The 26,591-nt window shown below is 35.9% G+C and overlaps 1 protein-coding gene across 1 annotated transcript in view; it reads right to left on the minus strand.

Moving 5' to 3' along the window:
* Positions 1-26,591, minus strand: part of LOC131435977 (GDP-fucose protein O-fucosyltransferase 1) — a 137,406-nt gene that overhangs the window by 97,445 nt on the left and 13,370 nt on the right. The gene's annotated exons all lie outside the window — the stretch shown is intronic.

Raw genomic sequence — 26,591 nt, forward strand, 5'->3', positions numbered from 1 at the left:
ATATATATATATATATATATATATATATATATATATATATTTATATATATATTATATATATATATATATATTATATATATATATATATATATATATATATATATATATATTATATATATATATATATATATATATATATATATATATATATATATATATATATATATATATATATATATATATATATATATATATATATATATATATATATATATATATATATATATATATATATTTGAAATTCCTCCGGTATCTCTCCAGGCTTTCCTTGTAAGATTCTCCATTTAGAAGAAGCCTGTATTTAATTGGGGAAAAACTATTCCCATTGCACAATGGTTCAATTTCACGCTCTTAATTTATAACTCATAGGAACGTAGTTTTTGAGGTACAGTATCTTCAGCAAAGTTGCTCAGAATGATAGACTCCATCTTTTGGCAAATTTTATTTATGTGATTAATCCCCCTACAAGTGAGATAAAAACATTATTTTAGCTCATGGCCAACATAGGGGCTAAGTTACTTAAAAACTACACAACTTTCTCAAACATACTATGCTGCTATAATTTCAATTTAATGAAATAGAGCCATTTTTCATGTTTTTTTACAAAATTTCAACTTGTCTATCATCAAAAGGCGCAGAAAGGTGCAGATGAGACTACTTACGTATTAAACCACTTCAAAGGAGCTTTCATACCGTGGTTGAATTACTCGTCTGCGATCGTCTGCAGGCGAAATATGTTTCTTTCAAATATCCAATACAATGATAAGGTTCACTTCATGTCAGATCAGATTTCAGTATATATTCATTACTATGGTACTTGCCACATAATATGATTGTTTTTTTGCACGCATCGAAGTCTATAAATTGAATAGTTTAGTAACTGTTTTGTCACGACTTTTAAAAAAAATCATTAAATCGAAATAGGTTATGTCATCTTCTGGTAGAGAACAGTATGATCAAAACATATTTTTTAGTTATTTGTATTTATTTTATGATAGCTGACAATGTTCTTAACCAGCTAAACGACACTTAGCATCGCCCGACAGATTCTTCTTGAACTGTTTTGGCCATTCACGAATATTCCTAACCAAAGGATCCGATGAAACTAATAATCAATTCATGGGATCCCGATTCGTAAGTGATCTGGATTGCTCGCGTGTATAATACTCTCGAAATCTGTATGAAAGAAACTTCTTAATCATTGTGAACAGTACAATATAACAAGCGTTTATTAATCTCCACTTCAATTGATGAATAGAGGATATTTATCCGCAGAGCTTTTCTATAGAAAAACTTACCAAAAAATGACATAACGTAATTCGACATGATGATTGACTCGCACCAAAGTCTTGGCTTCTTTTCTCACTCTCAAAAACCATCTGACAGTTACTTTCAAAGAACGTCTGTAATGATTACTAAACTTTTCTATTTCTAGACTTCGATGTCCATAAAAATCATTTATTGTGAGAGTTACCATGGTAACGAATATATATACTGAAGTCTGATGTGATATACAATGAACCTTATCATTGCAAATGTTAAGAATATTTGAAAAGAATATATCTCGCCTGCAGACGATCGCAGATAAGTAATTCAACCACGGTGTGAAAGCTCTTTTGAAGTAGTTTATTATGTAAGTAGTCTCATCTGCACCTTTCTGCGCTTTTTGATGATAGACAAGTTGAAGGTACGGCAGCACCGAACGTAAGGAACGACTGGTTCGACGACGAATGTGAACAGTTAGTGGCCGAGAAGAATGCAGCTTGGGCGAGTAAGCTGCAACACCGGACGAGAGCAAACGAGGAGCGATACAGACAGGCGCGGAACAGACTAAACTCGGTATCCCGTAGAAAAAAGCGCCGACAGGAAGACCGAGATCGCGAAGCGATGGAACAGCTGTTCCGTGCTAATGACACATGGAAGTTCTACGAGAAGGTGAACCGTTCGCGCAGAGGCCATGTGCCACAGTCCGATATGTGCAAGGACACCAACGGGGATCTTCTCACGAACGACTGTGAGGTGATCGAGAGGTGGCGGCAGTATTTCGACGAGCACCTCAATGGCGATGTGGCGGAATACGAAAGTGGCGGCGCTGTAACGAACTTGGGAACGCGTGCGGAGGACGATAGACTGCCAGTCCCAGACCTCCAAGAAGTGGAGGAGGTGGTAAGCCGGTTGAAAAATAATAAGGACGCTGGCATTGACCAACTACCAAGCGAGCTACTAAAACACGGTGGTAATGCACTAGTGAAAGCACTGCACTGGGTCGTTACCAAGATGTGGGAGGACGAGATTTTACCGGAGGAATGGATGGAAGGAATCGTGTGTCCTGGATTGCTGCAATTACCGCGCGATAACTCTGCTGAACGCCGCCTACAAGGTACTCTCCCAAATCTTATGCCGTCGACATTCACCGATTGCAAACGAATTCGTGGGACAATATCAGGTAGGATTTATGGGCGAACGCGCTACCACGGACCAATTGTTCGCCATCCGCCAGGTGTTGCAAAAGTGCCGCGAATACAATGTGCCCACACATCACTTATTCATCGATTTCAAATCAGCCTACGACACAATCGATCGAGAACAGCTATGGAAAATCATGCACGACTACGGATTCCCGGACAAACTGATACGATCGGTCAAGGCTACGATGGATCGAGTGATGTGCGTTGTTCGAGTATCGGGAATAAACTCGAGTCCCTTCGAAACTCGGAGAGGGTTACGGCAAGGTAATGGCCTTTCGTGTCTGCTATTCAACATTGCTTTGGAGGGTGATATTGATATTATAGCACGCAACTTTAAGAAGATGGAAGATACGTACATCGGACTAAAAGCTGAGGCCAAGCGGATCGGACTACACATCATTGTGTCAAAGACAAAGTACATGAAAGACAGGGGCTCGAGAAAAGATAACGTCAGCCACCCATTACGAGTTCTGATTGGTGGTGATGAAATCGAAATGGTCGACGAGTTCGTGTACTTGGACTCACTGGTGACTGCCGATAATGAAATTCAGAGACGCATATTGTCAGGAAATCGTACTTACTTTGGATTGCGCAGGACGCTTCGATCGAGCAAAATTCGCCGTCGTACGAAGCTAACTATCTACAAAATGCTGATTAGACCGGTTATCCTCTACGGACATGAGTCCTGGACAATGCTTGCGAAGGATCAACGCGCACTACGTGTTTTTGAACGGAAGGTGTTGCGAACCATCTTCGGCGGAGTGCGGATGGAAGACGGTACGTGGAGAAGTCGAATGAACCATGAACTGCACCAGTTGCTGGGAGGACCAACCCTCGTCCAAACGGCCAAGGTCGAGCGGTTACGGTGGGCCGGGAATGTTGTTAGAATATCGGAGAACAACCCGGTTAAAATGATTCTCGATAATGATCCGACCAGTATAAGAAGAAGAGGCGCGCAGCGGGCAAGATGGATCGATCAAATTGAGGACGACCTGCGGACCCTTCGCAGCTACCGAGGCTGGCGGCGAACAGCCATGAACCGAGTTGAATGGAGACGCCTCCTGTATACAGCAGAGACCCGCGTGGTCTACGACTGAAAAAGTAAGAGTAAGTAGTAAGTTGAAATTTTGTAAAAAAAACATGAAAAATGGCTCTATTTCATTAAACTGAAATGATAGCAGCATAGTATTTATTTATTTTATTTATTTATTTATGGATTTATTTATTTAGTATGTTTGAGAAATTTGTGTAATTTTTAATGATGAAAAACTTTGTATAACATGAAAAACTCATATAAATTGAAAGTATATGTGTTTTCATACAAAAACTGGTTTTAGGACACCCTTTTCAGAAAACACATTATATCATGAATTACACTCAAGTTATGAGAATAGTACCTTCAGCAAATTTGTTTGACATAACTTTATAAACACCATTGTCGAAGTAACTTAGTCCCTATGTTGGCCATGAGCTGAAATAATATTTTTATCTCACTTGTAGGGGGATTAATCACATGAACAAAATTTGACAAAAGATGGCGTCTATCATTCTGAGCAACTTTGCTGAAGATACTGTACCTCAAAAACCACGTTCCTATCAGTTATCAATTAAGAGCGTGAAATTGCGCTTTTGAATCACTGTGCATTGGCTTATTTTATAGGCTATCAAGCAATGGTAAAACTAAGCGCATTAAATCCACAGGTTTCACTAAAAAGCGAAAAAGTGACCCCTTTTCAATGCTTGTTGTTCAACTATAACTCTAAATATTCGTTCTTTTTTCTACCTCAAGTGAAGCATACAGTAAATTGATTCGCTTCTGTAGTAGACAGACATTCGAAGACAATAGATAACCGAGGACGGAGATCAAAGGAGAGGAATTTGGATCGTTGGTAAAACTACCAACACTTCGCTAAGAAACGTTTGTGGTCGTCGTACAAGTAGCATGTCGCCCCACCTGGAAATTGGCGCGAGCTTTTGCTTGCACCTTAATCCTATACAAGTGTAAGCGACTCAGCGGCATTACTGGCGGACTGGAAGAAGCACTCCCTCAACTCAGGTCGAGGAGGTGATAGAGAATGAACGGTAAGTTGCGCGCGCAATCTTATAACTTGTTGATCCATTTGGAGCATGAACCAGCTAACAGAGCGCTTGTTGCGCCTAGAGAGTGATGAACGTACACGAAAAAGTATACAGAAACAGTGCTCGGCTATGTTGGACCACATTGCTGTTTCTCTTGTATTCGCTACCACTACCATGCTGTAGGGCTTCATGTTCAGCATCCAAACGGGTTGCCACCACGACGAGCGCTACGAAAAGTCAATAAACTTTTGCTACCGTTTTCTATGTGCAAGCTTGAACCAGTTATTAGACTTGGTTTGTTTCACTATGTGATAGTAGCATGGCTTACGAGCTGACCTGGAGGGAGGAATAGCCGTGGCTACGGAACGGAAGTATGTTTTGTGAATTTCCGTATGGATTATTCAGCTATCATAAAAAGTCTCTTGCTATGGTTTTGATAAAACGTATAAAACGGCGATGAAAATATTTCGGTTCAATATTTTACTTTGTCATTTTGTCTACCTTAATGGAATACTTGCATGAAAAGGATTCAAACAGTAAGACTTTCGATCTCTTGCGGACTACGAGTAGTCGACACCTATTTAGTCTATATATGTTAGCTACATTTATGGATCCTAATATACTCTTGTATCCAATATACTATTTTTTCCCATTTGTATGCAAACCTTTAGGGTTCATAGCTATCTAATGGTATGTTTTGGAAATAAGTTACTGTTCATTTGCATTCGATAGAAACAAACTGAAATACTACTGAGTATATTGGAAATAGAGGTCCTCCCTGAGTTAGATTCCCAATTAAACGCATTATATATATATATATATATATATATATATATATATATATATATATATATATATATATATATATATATATATATATATATATATATATATATATATATATATATATATATATATATATATATGCGTTCAAATCAAATATCAAATGCGTTCAATTGGGAATCGAACTCTGTCTTGTGGTCCCATATAAAGTTCCTGAATATTATTTGGATTGAACTTCCGGATCCGGTATTGTGGGGTACAATGTGAAAAAAAGTGAAAATTAATGCACCAACTTTTCTTGAAGATGGCTAAGCCTATTTTCACAAACTTATATTCAAATAAAAGCTCTTATGGTCCCATACAAAATTCCTGAATTTTGTTTAAATCAATGAGTAAAAAATTCAAAAAATATGTACTAATTTTGCTCAGAGATGACGTGACCGATTTTCACAAACTTAGATTCATAGTCTCATGGTCCTTCACAAAACTTCCAAATTTCATTTGTATCCGACTTTCGGTTCCGGAATCATAAGGTGATTACTGTAAAAATTTCAATTTAAATTTACTTACTTGCCTTTCTCAGAGATGGCGTGACCGATTTCAACAAACTTTGATTCGAATGAATGATCTTATGGTCCCAAACAAAACTTTTGAATTTCATTTGGATCCGATCTACGGTTCCGGAATTATAGGGTAAAGTTTGTAAAAATTATTATACCATCACTTAGAGGGGCGAAACAAAAAATGAAAAAAAAAAATCTAAACCAACCCCAAAACTACTCCATTCGATAGTCATTATCAGTAGACGGCCAAACAAACTGATTTCGGCTATCCTGGTTCCCAGTTTCCGATTCCGGAGGCACAGGAAATAGTGGTCATATGGATCTCACTTACTTTGCTCAGTGATGGTTAGATCGATTTTCATAAACTTAAGTTTTAAAGGCTGAGGACAGTGGGTCGCGTATAGAGTTTGAATCTTCCTCTCTGACTCCTAAAATTCTCTTTGAGTCGGTGTGTTTAGGAACCTTGTTGAGTAGATTTGATTTCTGTCCTCTTCTCTTCTTTTCCCGGACATCACCAGGAAACTAAAGCGAATAAAATGGCGGATGCATTGAAACTGACATTGTTTCACAGAAAAATTTTGAATCAGCCAAAAAACTACTCCAATTGGTAGTCATTCTCAGATTCAGAGTTTGAATCTTCCTCTCTGACTCCTAAAATTCTCTTTGAGTCGGTGTGTTTAGGAACCTTGTTGAGTAGATTTGATTTCTGTCCTCTTCTCTTCTTTTCCCGGACATCACCAGGAAACTAAAGCGAATAAAATGGCGGATGCATTGAAACTGACATTGTTTCACAGAAAAATTTTGAATCAGCCAAAAAAAGTACTCCAATTGGTAGTCATTCTCAGATTCAGCAGAAATATAGTTATTTCAAGAATCGAAGAATTCTATTCTTAAGATTACCACAGTAACAGTTCGGCTAAAAAGTTCGTATCGTTTAATAGAAACACACATTTTTTTGCCAAAATTCGTTTTTATTATTCAACATAATTGCCATCAGAGGCGATACAGCGATTATAGCGATCTTCCAACTTTTCGATACCATTTTTGTAGTACGATTTGTCCTTTGCCTCAAAATAGGCCTCAGTTTCAGCGATTACCTCTTCATTGCTTCTAAATTTTTTACCAGCGAGCATTCTCTTGAGATCTGAGAACAGGAAAAAGTCACTGGGGGCCAAATCTGGAGAATACGGTGGATGAAGGAGCAATTCGAAGCCCAATTCGTTCAATTTCAGCATGGTTTTTCGTTGTTGTTTTTGATCGATTGTGAGCTCACGCGGCACCCATTTTGCACAAAGCTTTCTCATATCCAAATATTCGTGAATAATATGTCCAACACGTTCCTTTGATATCTTTAGGGTGTCAGCTATCTCGATCAACTTCACTTTACAGTTATGAAAATCATTTTGTGGATTTTTTTTCACGTTTTCATCGGTAACAGCCTCTTTTGGACGTCCACTGCGTTCATCGTCTTCGGTGCTCATATGACCAGTACGAAATTTTGCAAACCACTTACGAATTGTTGCTTCGCCCGGTGCAGAGTCTGGATAACACTCATCAAGCCATTTTTTGGTATCGGCGGCACTTTTTTTCATCAAAAAGTAGTGTTTCATCAACACACGAAATTCCTTTTTTTCTATTTTTTCACAATTACAAAAATCACTCAAAATGCAATATCTCACAAACTAATAATCAGACAGCTGTCAAATTTATACACGTATCTTTTGAAGGTTGGTACTAACTGAAAATGGTATGGATGTAATTCTAGTGGCGCCCTCTCATAGAAACGATACGAACCTTTTAGCCGATCTGTTATATATATATATATATATATATATATATATATATATATATATATATATATATATATATATATATATATATATATATATATATATATATATATATATATATATATATATATATATATATATATATATATATATATATATATATATATATATATATATATATATATATATACAGCTGTCAAATTTATACACGTATCTTTTGAAGGTTGGTACTAACTGAAAATGGTATGGATGTAATTCTAGTGGCGCCCTCTCATAGAAACGATACGAACCTTTTAGCCGATCTGTTATATATATATATATATGTATATATATATATATATATATATATATATATATATATATATATATATATATATATATATATATATATATATATATATATATATATATATATATATATATATATATATATATATATATATATATATATATATATATATATATATATATATATATAGTATGTTTGATATGAGAAAGGCATCCTTACACAACTAAGTGAATTAAACCAGGTTTTTATAGAGGTTTTAATCTTGAAGTCATTCGTCTCTTCGCCCAGGCAGGCTAAGGCATGAAAGGCATCGGCTTACCCGTCACGCAATACCCCGTCCCCACTTATTATTTTAAGATGCATCGACTTAAGAGACCACAATTGGTTAAATTACCCTTCGAAATGAAAAATTCGAGAATGTGAAGTATTTTATGAAGAACTTTACCCTAACGCGAACTATTTAATACTTTAATTTGTATACTTACCTAAAAGTATTTTATTGTAGATTGTTCCTAGATAAATCATTAATGAAGTCTCACAAGGTTGACTTAAAATTAGAATTTTTAGGTTATTTTACAAATGTTTTTGTTCGATTGATAGTTGATAGTTTGGTTTTTAAATACGGGTATGAATTTTTCTTGAGTGTAGAACAAGCATGTACCCAAATGCACCATAAATATTTAATGAATCGTAACACGAAAAAAATGAAATGATAAACCTTTAAGTCGGTAAAAATATACATCGAAAGTCTGTATTTCTATCGAATCGCAAAATTTTGACCGAATGTAAAAATTTGCATTCTGGTTTTCGATCGATTGGTGTTTTTGTTTGTGAATCTCGAACTCGATCGAGATACATAATACAAAATTTCGCAATCGATTGAAATACATAATAATTTCAAACTTGCGTACAAAACAAGCATGGATATTTTTAAATGCATTCTTATCGTTAGAATAAAATGCGATAACCGTACCCATATCCACCACTACTTCTCTATTTTATTTTAGTAAGATCACTTAAAATAACAAAAATAGGATTTATCAATATAATTTTCACTAATCAATTAAAGTTGTCTCACTTTCGACACCAATTATTTAAAGTATGATTATTATTATTATTATTATTATTATCAATATTGGTTTATTTATACCCGGCTTTAACCGAGTTACGGTGTTTCATCGGATTACAGTATGATTGATTCTGTATGTATGTATGTATGAATGTGAAGCCAGCAAGGCATTATCAGTAGATGCGGGTAGACTTACAGTAGATCCGAATTTGATTATCATAATCCTTTCATATATATGCTGTTAAGAAGGCCGAAATGGCTTTTGTGGAGCCGGCGCCTTCTAGCAAGAACTATACCAGCTTAAACCCGCCTGATGGTTTGTTTGTTAGAAGGTTGCGTCTTACTTATTTCAGACCTTCAGGGAGAAACACAAAGCTTCCCCAAGAAGACTCAGGTTGGCAATCTACTCATCATCATTCACTTGTAAGATACCCTGATGCATTCCCAGCCCCTCTCCGTTTTCGATATAATTCAGTATAATACAATATAATATAATATAACACAATGCAATGCAATATAATATATTGAATGTTATATACATTATATATTATATTATGTTATAATAATATAAAATATAATATAATATTGTGTAATAAAAATAATAATATATAACATAATGTAATATAAAAAACGAACAAAAATTTTTTTGATGCCAAATGTCTTAGAATTGAATGAAACGTCGAGATTTAGTGTCATCTCCCAAAATATTGGCACCCTTTTATATATTAGAGCGGTAAAAACAACGTGCTTTGTCGGTTACAACACTTATACCATCATATCTCCGGAACAAAAAGTCACAGCCTTTTGATCTTTGAATTTGATCAATGACGCAATGGCTTTTAAATAAGCCTAAGCTTGTTAAAATTGCACGGTAAAAAAAAAACAACTTGTAGAACTGAGTCGAATGGTATAAAACACTATGGGTCTCCGAGGCTCCGTTCGAAGGTTGGTTCTTCCAGCAATTCTAATACCTTTCTATGAAGAAAAGCGAACGTGTGCAGTAAACCAGGAAACTCAACATAAACACGCGTTTTGTGTAGAAGAAAGAAAATCGCTTGAAATGACTAAATGAGACAAATATGACGGTGGTGTAGCACAACGGTAACAGGTCATCCAATCCCATCCCATCTCCGATCAACTTTGTGAAGCGTTGGTAGTAAGTGAAATTAATTTCTCTTCACTGGGGAAGGGACGCGCACATACAGGTTAACCTACGTCCGTAAACTCAAATAAGCATGTACAAATTTTAGCGCGTTGAGGACGGAAAAAATTTGTACGCAACGATGTGCTCTGCTTTTTCCGGAATCATACTTCTTTCTCTTAGCAGGAAAACGATACAACTTGCATACAATAATTGCAAGATTAAGAAAATAACTGTTTTAATCCAACTAGCTGTGTAATGATGCCTTTCTCATATCAATTATACTATCATATATAATACTATCATATATATATAATATCAATTATACTATCATATAATATATAATAAAAATAATAACCGAAATCGGTTTGTTTGACCGTCTACTGATAAAAACTATCAATTGGATGATTTGAGGTCGGTTTAGAAGTTTTTTTACGGTTTTTCGCCCTTTTCAGTGATGATGAAAGAATGAGAAAAGTCCGAACAAATAGTTTCATTTAAAAAATTAAAAAATTTTCCTAAACTGTTGAATATCTATAACGAAATATACGAGCATATAGCAGTGCAATTTCGTTTCCGGAAAACGCAGTAGATATTCAAGTATCTGGTGTAAAAACAAACCCTTAGAAGCGTTTGATTGTTACATGAATTTTGGCCGTACGATGTGAGGCGATGATAGTCCTAGTTGATCGTTTCCTCAAGAAGGAATGAAGGCGGCAATTGAGCCCGATCAATGCGCGATTCATGATAAGTGTGATCCAGCGCTGCGCGCTTGCGACAAAGAATAGAGCAAAGGTAACAAGTCAGTGGTATGAGTGAATACCGGTTAAATTTAACGGTTAATCTGCACACCCACCGCGCTTGCCACAGAATTGAACACCATCGGATCATGGAACAGCGGAACAGATGTGAATGTAGCCACTGCGAGGAACGATTCATGTGAGTAATGCGTGATGCCCGACAACCGGATCGATGCATGAAGTACATTTTTGTACGATTAGTCAACTTATCCATTTTTGTTTTACTGCTGTACACTTGCACACTTTAACGCGGTTGAATCCATCGTATGCAAATTGTGCAAAAATAGATCTGCTCGTATTGACAGAACAAGTAACAGATGGGTTTGCATTATGATGTAGAGTTAACACTGGTGGCGAGATAGGGCGGTTTTTCTGTTTGTAATTTTTTCACGCGTTTAAGTATGCCGCCGGGATCTACGCAAGTAAACATCGGAACAAAACATAGCTTAAAAATCTATTTCAGAAGTTGTAGTTTAGTTTCTACAAGTTATCGAGTATTCCCGTCTTGGTAAGCATGAATTAAAACTTTGTTCTCGGTTATAGTAACTGGACATAATTCGACGGATGATCCTGAAACGCTCGATGTTTACACTTTCTTCCCCATATCTTCTTGTTTCCCAAAAAAACTGACAACCGCACTCACACAGAAAAAATCGCCACCTGTCCATTTACCGTCATGGGTTTGCATTACTTACATTCTTCGATTCAAGCGTACTGTTCCGAAATAGATTATACCAGCTCAGTTTGAGCTTGAGCTTGAGCGACCACCCCTGGATGCTACTCTGTTACTGATCGGGATTAGCTGAAATTGTACAGGGAATTTTCAGATGATCCGACCTGGTACTGGCAAATCATCCTTCAATGTGCATCTATCCCCAGAATTCATTGATCAGTCTAAGGAATAAGAAGGAATCCAACCCTTGTTGTTACTAGAGGCCGTATATACTACTACGCATTCTACAAGAGTCACGGGAGGAGGATATTCATTAGTATAAATTTCAGTACTAGTGGTATTCGCGTGCGGCTTAGTATGTTCCGGTTTCAGTATGCTCGGATACACCACTAAACTCACAGACTTCCCGAGTAAACGTTTCAGCAATATCCGATTTTGAAGTCTCGAGAAGTCTTGATTCACAGCTTTTATTCAAGGAAACTGAAGAAAAATTTGAAATACTATCGCGTGAAGAATAAAAACTTCTTTATTTTTTATAAATAAAATTACCTGCTACAAAATAAACGAGTGAATTTCATATTAGACAAATTAGTTGTTTCATTGTAGTGACATATTCTATGAATTATATCAAAGCATTTTAAATCATCAAACAAAGATCAACAGATTTCACGCGCGTCTTGATTGTTTGTTATTTCCACTTTATTGTTTACCGCGAAAAATAATTAATTTGTTATATTGTTTGATCTGGGTAGCCGGCTACCGAGATCTATGTTATTAATATTGTAATATTAACGGATCTTCGTAATACTTGATTGTTATCATTCAATTTATAATCGTGAAGGACAAGCAATAGCATGGAAGAAGAAAAAATACCAAATCAAACTTTTTTCAGAAACTATCCGAAAATTTGATGAGTTGAATGAAGAGATGGTTTAGTAAATTAGAGTATTCCGATGAGAATCGTTGAAAAAACCTGATAACTGAAGGGAAAAAGACACTCCTGCAATTACGATTTTTACGTCTTTTACGACATGGAAGTAGGAACCCAGTAGATCTATGCTTGGTTAAGTTTTTTTTCCACCGGATTCCAGACGGCATCTAGGCTGGTACTGTGCGGAGAAAGATAATAGGTACTATCAATCTCCTGCTGGACTCCAGCCCCTATCAATCTTCGATTCAGAAATGAGTAATATTAGCAGATAGGGATTGTGCAAGAAAAAAGATCTCATTGGTAATATAATGATTAGTTAAGTAATTACGGGTGGAGTTTAAACTAAAGCATGAGCGCCTGGTTGCTACTCCGTAACTTCTTATACCCGATAACCCGATAAGTAAGAGAAAAGAAATTGTAACCAAAGTTTTCACCCTTGTTATAAATTAGTTCCAACAAAGATTTCAAAATTCCAAAAAATCATTCAGCAGCCGCAACTGGTTTCGAACCTTGAAGTTAGGGATTACCAACATACGAACGCGAATTACCAACATACGAACATCATACAACAAGCAGTATTGAATAATAAATCTGTATGTCTCTATCGCCACTGAGATGGTCTCTATTGACGCACACCTCTTTCTTAGATTCCTACCTTCAAGCATATGAATAGTAACATTGCTATGTTAGAGTTATAGAAGTGTGATTGATCAAAACGGCTAAATTGAGAGATACATATTTCTACTAAAAGTAAGTAATCTAGCTACGGACCAGTGCAAATCATCTCATGTTGCTACTTTGTTACTGATCGGGATTTTGGTGAGGAAAGGGTACATTTTGGTGAGGAAAGGGTTAAAAAAAAGCTTTACAGACTTGTCCAAAATGCAATTTCTCCCCGTTACTAGTTTGTATCAAGCCGAATTAGCGCATGCGCGCCATTTAAACACCACACACAAAATAGAATAACCAGTACCGGCCAAACCCGAATGTAGATCGAACAGGAAACAGGAAGGGCTGTTAATCCAACACTTTTTTCAACTAGAGGCCGTGTATACTGTACACTTCATAAGTGTCATGAGAGAAGGATATTTGTCAATAGGCATATTCGTATGTTTTTTAGCTTATACATATTTCACTATGAAATTTTCGAGTTTTCAATTATAGCGGTTTTATCCTTAAGGTCATTTGCCTCTTCGGGCCAGAAAAGCTTACTGACCTTATGGGCGGGGTTGGGGATCGAACCCATCCCCTATATTGACGAATAAAGTGTCTTTGTGGGGAGAATTTCAATATGAAGAAAACAGCCGCCGAAAGTCATCGTATTTTGGTGAAACCGTCTGGTAACGATTTTCTAGCTGAGCGACCGTATCGGAAGTATTTTGCACGTTTTGGAAGTGGAAATTTTGATTTGGAAAACGAAGAACAAGCCGGAACGCCACCAAAGTTTGAAGATGAAGAATGAAAGTTTAAAGATGAGGAATTGCTCGAACAAGACACGTTGAAAACGCAAGAAGGTACCAATTTCTATCTCTTCGATCGATCGTTAGTCATGAGCTGATGCGGTGCCTTTACTATCGTTCTTGCATGCACTTCCTCTTACATTCCTCTTACATTTCACTTACACATCATCTCACCCATCAGGTCCCAAACGACACATATTCACAAAATAAACTGAATGAACATCGTTTGACAGATATCAGCGGTTTGGTCACATGTTCAGTCTATATTATTTTGTTCTGTTCCACATTATTCCATGGTACACAAACCACCAAAAAAACGTCGAAGATAAATCTGATTCACCGTTCAATTGTTACGTTATCGTGTGAAACCTGACTTGGGTACGTTCATCTCACTTATTTTCCACTTCATACTGGTAATAAGCACCTGTAGTATGAAAATAAAATATAAAAACCTATTTTAATCCATAATGGTGTAATGATACCTTTCTCATATTACTCATAACGTCATAAATACTACTGTGGAATTCGTAAAAACAACTGTTCATTGAATATAAATATGAAGCTTTGTTCGGTCTTAATCTAACAAACTCTACAAATCCTGTTTACCCGGATTCCGGAACCGGAAGTAGTATCCACAACAAAGGCTATAGCAGGATTAGCATATGAAACCTGTCCCCAAAGAGAATTCATATTGTTATACCACATTCGAAAGGTCATAGACTGGAAACAACTTTCTCAAAGTTTCAACCCTTTAACTGCCACATTGACGGAGCTAGGGTGGTTCTATTGATTTTTTTTTTGATTTTTGAAGAAACCGCTTATCCGAAAAATTTGAAAAAAAAATCGTTTCGTTTTCTTTATTTTCTTTATAGCGTGTACAAAATAAAATAAAGCACGCATCGTTCGTTTTGTGTCTTATTCTTCCACCGTATTCCCACGTACCGGTGTTGTACATATTATCATTCTAATTTGAAAAATTTAACACTCATCGTCCTGTAGGTGAAATTTCGCAGTAACTTTAAAGATAATATGAGCTTGGATTCAAATCAAGATTTGTGAAAATTGTTTCAAGCATCACAGAGAAATCGAAGTGAATTCGGTGAATTTTTAGAGTTTTATTCACAATTTTCGGTGCTTCCGGAACAGGAAAAGGGGAACCAGTTATGCCGAATTAAGTTGTTATGCCCACAAACTAACAAGTTCTGCAAACTAGAAAAATTTATCACACAGTTTTATGGAATTTGTACCTGTTTTTGACCATCGTTCGTGAAAAAATACGAATGAAAGTGGAAACACTTATCACGCTTTAGTTCCGAAACCGAGAGTCGAATTCTAAAAAAATGTTTTACAATTTTTTAGAAAACTATGAGATCTTTCATTTGAAACTTAGTTTGTGAAAATCGATTCAGTCATCTCTGAAAAAAGTGAGTAAATATTTTTTCCATATTTTTGGTGCATTTCATCCTACATCTCCGGAACCGGAAGTCGGATCGGGATGAAATTCAATAGCAGGCTATGGGACCATAAGACCTTTCATTTGAATTTAAGTTTGCGAAAATTGGTTCAGCCATCTCTGAGAAAAGTGAGTGCATATTTTTGTCACACACACACACACACACACACACACACACACACACACACACACACACACACACACACACACACACACACACACACACACACACCCACACCCACACACATCCACCCACCCACCCACCCACCCACACACACACACAAACACACACACACACACACACACACACACACACACACACACACACACACACACACAACCCAACCACCCACACACCCACACACCCACACACACACACACACACACACACACACACACACACACACACACACACACACACACACACACACACACACACACACACACACACACACACACACACACACACACACACACACACACACACACACACACACACACACACACACACAGAGAGTCGAATGGTATATGGTATTCGGCCCTCCGGTCCTCGGTTAGTTAGTCGTTTTCACAGTGATTGTATAGCCTTTCTATATGAGAAAGGCAAAAATAGCTCAGTTAAACCCTACCGACCTCCCCAACCCCGGATGTTGGAACGTAATGCAATCAACATCTTCTCCAAGTCGTTTCATATCTTATTCGATTAATTCAATAATAAAACTAAAAGTTATAACACATATTTATATTAAATTGTAACGATCATTAATCATATCTGATGATTGCAATACCGCTAAGCGCACCAACCATGTCAGGGCACAATCAACAACACTGAAGTCCAAAACAAAAGATACATGTACTACTGGGTGTTTGGATGAGATGGTCTGCGTGAATCGTTACTCTTTACAGACACATTTAGAAGACTATGTCAATGTTAGAGGAAAATTGAGGACCACTGAAACCTTCCCGATCCGTTCATGTAATCAGAGCTGTCCAATTATGTCTCGATACAAATCGAAATAAATCGCAATACATGGAAGAATATTGACACCCGCATCAGAACCAAAAAACGACTCATAGGACATCATGATTATTACTCATGATAATAATAAGCCTCCTTTTCTAACTAACTTCATCAATTCAGAACGAGTTCATCAATTTATGACTCATTCCAAATGTACCAATTCAGATCGAACTGGTAACCAATTCCAGAGGTAAGAACTTGAACTTGAACTTGAAATCACCCGACGACTGATTGTCTATTTCAAGAGTCTCCAGACAAAACCAAATTTGCAATTGGATTAGGTCTGAAACTAAATTGATATCCACTCCCATCCGCCACCCGGGGGACGCGCCTTGTAGCTCATCATTCAAAGCCCAGGGGAAACAAAGTTAATCTTAGATTTATCCTAAAATTGTTATCAGCAGTGGCTGGGGCATATCGGAAGAATTGGTCTCCGGAACAATGTAACACATCATTCAATAATTCGCTTGACTGACACACAGATGGCGCTATCCCTCGAAAACAAAATTATTGTGCTAATTTAGTGAATGTATAGCGATATGCTTCATCCAAACATTGGATATTATGGTTGGAAGAGCATCTTTTATTCCTGCGCAAAACGAATAAGTGACTCTGTTTACATATCCGCCCAATCCACACTTCACTTCACATCACATCACTCTTATCCTTGGTATTCCATTTTAGCTTCTGATGCCCTTTATTTGCATTTCAAAAGTTGTGAATATCAGATAATATTCTCATGCAAAGGTTATATGCCACAGAAAATAAATCACTATTATCATTGGATACTTGGGTAAGCTTGTACGACATGGAGCATTTGGAAAAATTACCCCAGAGATCATACTCGCACCCCTACAATCTGAAGAAATCGTTCTGCCAATTGAACTATTTGTTTCATTAATTAAAGTAATGAAAAGTGAGACCATAACTACTTTAAGTAATAAAGAACAAAAATTTACCAAATCATTTACACTCGTTTCCTTTTCTTATCGGCGGTTCGGTTTTAAAAAAAATTTAGCATGCGCGATAAAAGCCAACATAAACGTTATCCCCGCGTACGAAATAAAAGATAACATATTACACAAAAATAAACTGAAGCTGCTCACAACTCAAATGAATCAATTTAAATCTGTTGAGCTTGAGCGACCACCCCTGTTTGCTACTTCGTTACTGATCGGGATTAGCTGAAATTTTACAGGGAATTTCTAGATGATCCAACCTAGGACTGGTAAATCATCCTTAAATGTACATCTTCTGGCAACCCCAGAATTCATTGATCAGTAAAGTCTAAGAAATGGGAAGGGATGTTAGTCCAACACTTGTTGTTACTAGAGGCCGTATATACTACTGCGCACTCCACAAGTGTCATGGGAGAAGAATATTTGCTAGTAAAAATTTTAGCATTGGTATTATTCGCGCGCGACTCAGTATGTTCCGTTTTCAAGATGCTCGGATGCACCACTAAACTCACTGACTTCCCGAGTGAACGTTTCAACAATATCAATATATTGAAGTCCCGGGAAGTCTTGATTCACAGCTCTTATTCGAGGAAACTGAAGAAAAATTTGCAATACTTTCGCGTAAAGAATAAAAACTTCTCTATTTTTTATAAATGAAATTACGTGATACAATTAAACGAGTGAATAGGATTTAGACAAAATAGTTGATTCATTGAATTGACATATTCTAAACAGTTGTTGTGAAATCATTCTAAATCATCAATTAAAGGTCAACAGATTTCACGCGCGTTTTGATTCTGTATTATTTCCGCTTTATTATTTCGATTATTTATTAAAAATATTAATTGGTTATATTGGTTGATCTAGGCAGCCGGCTACCGAGAAAAATATTAATTTATTGTTTGAAATATTAATATCAAGTGTTTTTTTACTATGTATTTAATATACCGATATATGTTATGTCTGTTATTAACTTTGTAATATCAACGGATTTGCGCAATAGCTGATTTTTATCATTCAATTATAATCCTGAAAGAAAAAAATCTGATAAACTATAAAAAAATATCTGATAACTGAAAGGAAAAAGAAACTCCTGCAATTGTCGCCTTTTACGACATGGAAGCAGGAACCCAGTGGATCTATTCTTGGTTCATTTTTTTCCGCCGGATTTCACACGGCATCTAGGCTGGTATTGTCCGGAGATAATAGGAGCTAATAGGTACTATCAATCTCCTAGTGTACCCCAGCCACTTCAATTTGGATCCTAATGTTCAGAGGATTAAAACATTGATCCTCATAAAGATTTTTCTCCATAATCATTCAATTCGGCCTCGATACACACCACCATAAAATGTGCTGTTTTTGAACTATGTCTTGTGTCTCTTTGTGCTTTTCATGCAGTTCCCCTACAATTTACTCCATTACGGTTTTCCATGAAGCACATCACTGTTCAGATATAGATGTGCCATCTGTAACAAAAGAGAAAGGAAATCATCGCATCCGCGAACCGCGAATCATTCATACATCAGAGTAAAAGGTAAATAACCAAAACAACATCAAAAAATTTTCAGGTGGGAGATGGCTTTTATGTGTCGCTGCGGTTCGCGATAGGTCATTGATTTTTCACACTGAAATGTTTTCACAATGTTCCTTCGCAAAATTCTAACATTTGTCCCGTGTAACTGCGATTTTCAGATTCTGGCACGGTTGACACATGTTCAACTCAATGAATTTTCTGTCACTTAGGAGCACAGGCTTGGGCAGTTTTCAAATATTTTAAAAACATTTCGAACGATTTGACGGAACCCAGATTGAGCATTCAGATAGTCTTATAGAGAATGTGTGGCTTTCGGTTATTGAACCAATGTGCTTGGATCGCAATTGTGGGGTAAATCATTTGCAGTCCAGGCTAGGCCGCGAGAGAGTGAGAGATCACTGCTACAGATATTGTAGCTGCAACCAGTAAAAGTACTATCGGAGGTCTTTGTTGTCGCTACTGTTACTGTTACCATCTATGTATATGCAACCTATGCGGTGAACGACCGTCCTAGTGGCGGAAAAAGCACACCTTTTCTGGTGGTGGTTTCAGCGACGTCAACGATGCATGACGTAAGGTTTTTTGAGATTATAACTACATAGGTATATTTGCATAACGCTGGTTCGACACGTACCGATCTTTCTTTTTTTGTGATGAATTTCTTACTGCAGATGTGGCGAAGCAATGGTTCAGAAGATACGTTCAAAAAGAAAATAAATTACAGCATGAAATACATACTGTAGGATGAGAAATAAAAGACATTTCAGTTTTTTTTCTACGAGTTGAAAAAGATAATATCAGCTTCTAAATATCGATAATTGTTCCTATTATTTTATTGATTGTGTGAATTTAACAAGCCTTTACTCCTTCGCTTCCAGAATTGTAACGGTGCGTCTATACTGAAATACGACTTATGTGATCGAACATATTTTGATACACAATTAAATAAAGTCCAGTCGCAGAGCTTCACAATTCAACGCTAGTGTTTCAATGGAAGAAAATATCTCCAGTACAACTTGTGTATAACAATGGTTTTACAAAATGGTTAGCAAATAATTATTCAAAAGTTTTGTTTTCCAGTGAATGCACAAGAAGAAACAATTGAATAGATTTGTTGCCTTTCTCATATAGAAAGACTATGCGTTCACTGTGAAAACCGACTTTTTTAATTGAGGCCCGGAGGACCGAATGTGTTATACCATTCGATTCAGCTCGATGAACCGAGCAAATGTCTCTCTCTGTGTGTGTGTGTGTATGTGTGTGTATGTGTGTGTGTGTGTGTGTGTGTGTGTGTGTGTGTGTGTGTGTGTGTATGTATGTAACAAAAATATGCACTCACTTTTCTCGGTGAATTGAAGCGATTTTCACAAACTTAGATTCAAATGAAAGGTCTCATAGGACTTCCGGTTCCGGATATACAGGATGATATGCTCCAGAAAATGTAAAAAATATGCACTTACTTTTTTTCAGAGATGGCTCGACCGTTTTTTCACAAACTTATATTCAAATTAAAGGTCTTATGATCCCATAGCCTGCTATTGAATTTCATTTGGATCCGACTTTTCCGGTTCCGGAGATACATGGAAATATGTGCAAATTAGAGAAAAATGTGCACTCAATTTTCTCGGAAACGGCTCAACCAACTTTCACAAACTTAGATTCAAATGAAAGGTCTTATATTTTCCTAAAAATTTCTAGAACATTTCATCTAGATCCGAAGTCGGTTCTGGAACGAAATCGTGATAAGTGGAAAATTTCATGAGTATTTTTTACGAACGATGGTCAAAAACAGGTACAAATCCCATAAAACTTTCCCCTTAATTCTTCTAGTTTGCAGAGCTTGTTAGTTTGTGGGCATAAAAACTTAATTCGGAACTACTGGTTCCTCTTTTCCCTGTTCCGGAAGCACCGACAGTGGTGAAGAAAAATTTCAAAAAACACTCACTTCGATTTCTCTGCGATGCTTGAACCGATTTTCATGACTCTTGATTCGAATTAGAGCTCATATTGTCTTTAAAACTACTGTGAAATTTCATCCGGATCCGACCTCCGGTTCCGCAGTTACAGGGTGATGAGTGTCAAAATATTCAAATCGCCATATAGAAAGACAATATGTACAACACCGAAAAAAAAGAAAACACAAAACTAACGATGCGTGATTTGTCCAATTTCGTACACGCTTTGAAAAAATCGAAACGGTTACGGATGTCTGGTACTGGAGTGTGCTAAAACTAAAAACTTGAGCTATTTATGATAAGTGAGACCAAAAGAATAAAAAACCTGTTTTAATCCTCCTAGTGGTGTAATGATGCCTTTCTAATATTTCTCATAACATCAAAAATATTACTGTGTAATTCGCCAAAAAATTTGTTCATTGAATAGAAATAGGAAAGTTTTTTCGGACCTAATCTGACAAACTCTACAAATCCTGTTTATCCTATAGTTCTGGAACCGAAATCAGTATCCACAACCAATTAAGGAATTCCGTATGAAACTATAAGACTTTTCCTTTGAATCTATAAGTTTGTGAAAATCGATTTGGCCATCTTAAAAAACAGTCAGTAAGATCTTTTTTTGCAATGTTTTATCACTCTTTCCAATACTTCCGAAATAGGATTCGGATGACCGGAATCCAAAGTTAGTTCGTTTGCCAGCAACAAATATGACCTGCAAATTGGAACAGTTTTGAACATAGTTAAACCTAGACTTACCATCTCATGCTCAATTTCGATTAAATCAATTAAATAAAATCTTACAAACAAAGCGAATCTGCGCTTCTGTTAGTTCTGCATATGTAAGTCAAGCTAAACAGGATGAATCAGCAGCATAAAACATGTAGTAGAATTATTACTTTTATTATAATAGACATCATTACTTCACCAACACGGTATTATTGCATTACCGGTTGCGAAAATTTCATATTTTTTCAAATAAATTTTAATTCATTTACATTCGTTTATTCTTTCGGTTGTACTGATCATAAAATAACATAGCTATAATTTTTATCAGCCGCAGCACCGTCTTTTACCAATATTACACACTAGTAGCAGACATCCGTAACCGTTTCGATTTTTTCATAGCGTTTACAAAATAGAACAATGCACGCAAAGTTTGATTTGTGCTTTCTTCTTCTTTCGGTGTGGTACATATTGTCATTCTATATGGCGACATGTAAACTTTGACACTCATCGTCCTGTAACTGCGGAACCGGAGGTCAGATCTTGATGAAATTTCACAGTAGCTTTAAAGATTATATGAGCTACAATTCAAATCAAGATATGTGAAAATTGGTTCAAACATCGCAGAGAAATCGAAGTGACTTCTTTTTTATATTTTCTGTACCACTTTCGGTTGTTCCGGAACAGGAAAAGGGGGGACCAGTAGTGACGAATAAAGCTTTTATGCCCACAAACTAACAAGCTCTGCAAACTAGAAGAATTTATCAGACAGTTTTATGGGATTTGTACCCGTTGTTGACAATCGTTTGTGAAAATACTAACGAAATTGGTAATTTTCCACTTATTACGCTTTAGTTCCGGAACCGGAAGTTGGATCTGGATAAAATGTTCTAAAGATTTTTAGGAAACTACAAGACCAGGCTATGGTACCATAAGACCTTTTATTTAAATCTTAGTTTGTGAAAATCGGTTCAGCCATCTCCGAGAAAAGTGAGTACATATTTTTGTTACAGGCATACACACACACACGCGCGCGCGCACACACACAGAGACATTTGCTCAGTTCATCAAGCTTAGTTGAATGGTATATGGTAGCCTTTCTATATGAGAAAAGCAAAAACGTTAATGAATTGAAATTTATTTGAAAAACCTTTCTTAATCCACCTAGTGGTGTAATGATGCCTTTCTCATATTACTTATATTTTAAAACATATCACTAGAAGATTCTGTGAAGAATTCTTTTTCAATCTTGAGTAAAATAAAAAAAACTTTTTTTGGTTTAAACTAACATAACATTTTCAATTTGTAAACAGTTATGTCAAGTTAATAAGAATTTTTCTTTATTTTGCATCGTCACACTAAATGATTAAACTATAGTTCTGGAACCAGAAGTCGGAAGCGGATGAAATTAAACAGCAACCTATGAGATTATAGGAACTTTTATTTGAACCTGTTTGTAAAAATCGATCAAATCATCTCTAAGAAAATCGAGTTTATTTTAAACTTTCTGACCACTATTTCCGGTACTTCTGGAACCGGGAACTTGGAATAAGTATAGCCGAAGTCGATTCGTTTAGTAAGTAACTAATATAGCCTACAAATTGAATCAGTTTTAAACCAAATATAGAAGAATTCTACCCTTTTTTGCATCGTCGCTCTAACTGCCGGTGTGAAATTCAATAACAACCTATGAGACTATGAGATTTTTTATTTGACATATAGTGACATTATTTGACACATACTCACACACCCACGCGCAGACACATACATTGCTCAGCTTGATGAACTGTCAGGAATGATATAGAACACTTAGCACTCTGGGTCAATTCTCACAAGTCAATTTTTCAAGAGATTGCATAAACTTTCTATATGAGAAAGCCAATAAGTGTACTTTCATAGAAAAGCATTGTTATCATGATCTTCTAAGAATACAAACAAGAAACAAATTGGACAAAAGAATAAAAAAATTACATTTTTTTACCCTAAATATATAAATTTTAATGTGGCAACACGCTATACGAAATTGAACAAAGCACGCTGCGAACGGAGCAAAGCCGCATTACGATTTGAATGTTTTGACATTCACCGCCCTGTAATTTCAAAACCGGAAGTTGGATCAGGATGAAATTGCACAGTATATTTAAAGACAATAAGAGCTTTAATTTGAATCATGATTCATAAAAATCGGTATTAACTTTTCGGGGACTTTTTAAAGAATTCCAAGGCCTTTTATTTGCTTCTTGGTTTGTGAAAATCAGTTAAGAAATTTCCGAGAAAATCGAGTGTGAATTTTTGAATAAGTTTGCACGTATTTCCTTGTAATTCCGAAACCGGGAGTTGGATCCGAATGAAATTCAGGAAATTTGTATTAAGGCATAAGACCTTTCATTTGAAACTAAGTTTGTGAAAATCGGTTCAGCCATCACTGAGAAACGTGTGTGACTATTTTCTTCCTTTTGTTGTGAATACGACATACTTTACTATGGGGCACCTTATCAAAATTTACCCCCTGAGATAGCGATAAGTTTTTGATCGTGAATATCTCTTGTTGTATCCAACGTATCAACATAATTTTTTGCTGCATGCCGTCGGCAATATGATCACAATTTTATGGTAACATTTTCAGTTGTGTGACATAATCTTAGATAATTCAAAATTAAACTTTTCTTAAATGTTTGGTATCAACGAGTATAAAAGAAGAAAACCCATGACGCTAGTTTGCCTTTTTAGTATTTCGAATGCTTATAGCTCAGAGAGCTGTAGAAGGATTTATATGATCTAACTACCAATAGATTCGAAATTTTTCAACTTGAACGTGTATTGCAACAACATTGAAGTTTTTCAATAGTACACTATTGAAAAACCTGTCTAATTTGTCCCGTACACCGCTGCCAGTAGCAGGTATAAAATGAAATGTGATGTGAGAAATAGCGCCATTTAAATTAAAGCAGCTACTCTGAACGCACGAGACACCGTCAGCACGATGACTCCGAAAAGCGCTAGAAAGGCAGTCAAAAAGTACAGCAAGGTTCATTCAGTGCTAAAGATCATTCTAAAGAACTAGTTGAATTTTGTCGCTTTCCTACCATTTTCAGAGCAACTGTTACCGAAACAATACACACACGAGAACCATCTCAGATCTCAATATTTCTGACCAAAAGATTCATCAAGTTGGAACTTAAAATAATTTGCACCGTCACTAACACATTCAATTACGAACGGCAATGCGAAAGCGAAAGTGATGATGTTGAACACATCTTTATACTAGTATGAGGTCGTGTGAAAATTTGCCATGCGAAATAGGGTTGCCATATATACAGGTTAATCTGTATTTTATTTATACACACACACACAGTGTTGGTGATTGCCGAAAATTTGACAGAAGCTGCTATATTGCTATCTATATTGTATACAACATTTTCAATCCGGTAGAAGATGCTACAAGAACTCGAGTCTCTCAATGCATGAACCATGAGAGAATTTTGCTACATTTCTTCGCTCCACTTCATACTCTGAGTATTTCAGGCCCTTAAAAAAATTTACAATCTAATAATGATCGTTGCTGTGTGGAATCTCTCAAGAGAGAATCGCAAGTTGACAATTATCGCAGAAAATCGAATCGATGATTAAACTTGATGATTCTCATACTAGGTTGCAATATTTCAAAACCCTTGTGTAGAGCATTCACAGACATTTTCATAGACACAACTTATAGAAAGGTTATATGCATATAGTTAGAATAAGCGGCAATAGTAAAATAATTGTCAACTGCCTGTATAGAATCGGGTCGCGAAACGAGAATAAGCGACCGTTTGTTGCTTCAGAGAGGATCCCCACAGCAGCGTGCTAACCTTTGATTCTCAGAAATGTCATCGAGAGAAATTCACTCTCGCACTGGTGTCGATTCTATGTTAAATGAGCCATGCCAGGTTTTTGTTGTTGCGATGATTTCCGTTTCTCCTTGATGGCACTGATTCAATCGTTGAAGAGTTGCCAGTGAACGTTCTTTGATACGATAAAAGCCATCCTTGCACACACACACACACACACATATATATATATATATATATATATATATATATATATATATATATATATATATATATATATATATATATATATATATATATATATATATATATATATATATATATATATATATATATATATATATTTATATATATATATATATATATATATATATATATATATATATATATATATATATATATATATATATATATATATATATATATATATATATATATATATATATGTATATATATGTATATACAGATTAATCTGTATTATTATTATTATTATTATTATTATCATTATTATTATTAAAATTACTCTTGCATACCGAAGATCGTCAATACATTTCAGACCAGGCCATTGCAATTGTCTCGTACTGAAATTTCGAGAAGAATCTGATATCTTCGAACTTCACAGCTTCAATAAAAATAAACTACAGCAAATTGAAAAGGAATTGTTTCAAGTTTGGAATATATAGTTGTAGAATAGTAGCTGTTTAATGTAACTAATCTGTACTTTAATGTAGGTGCATCGCTCAAAGCTTGCACAATTCATACAATCAATCAACTAACTGATATTCGGAAAAGTAATAGGAGCGTGCCAGTTTTTTCGTATTCGCGACATCCAGTTATGTCTCTGAAATTACCCACCCGCCTTTTTTACTTACCTCCCTGTTATTCCGAACCGGAAGTCGTATCAAGACTAAATTGAAACTAAGTTTGTTGAAATCGGTTCAGCCATTTCTGAAAAAATTGAGGGCAAATTTTTTGCAATTTTTACAATATCATCCGGCAATTGAGGGCAAATTTTATGCAATTTTCTACACATATCATCCGGCAATTTCTAAACTAAAAATCGGATC

This window comes from Malaya genurostris, chromosome 3 (genome assembly GCF_030247185.1).
Source record: "Malaya genurostris strain Urasoe2022 chromosome 3, Malgen_1.1, whole genome shotgun sequence".
Lineage (NCBI taxonomy): Eukaryota > Metazoa > Arthropoda > Insecta > Diptera > Culicidae > Malaya > Malaya genurostris.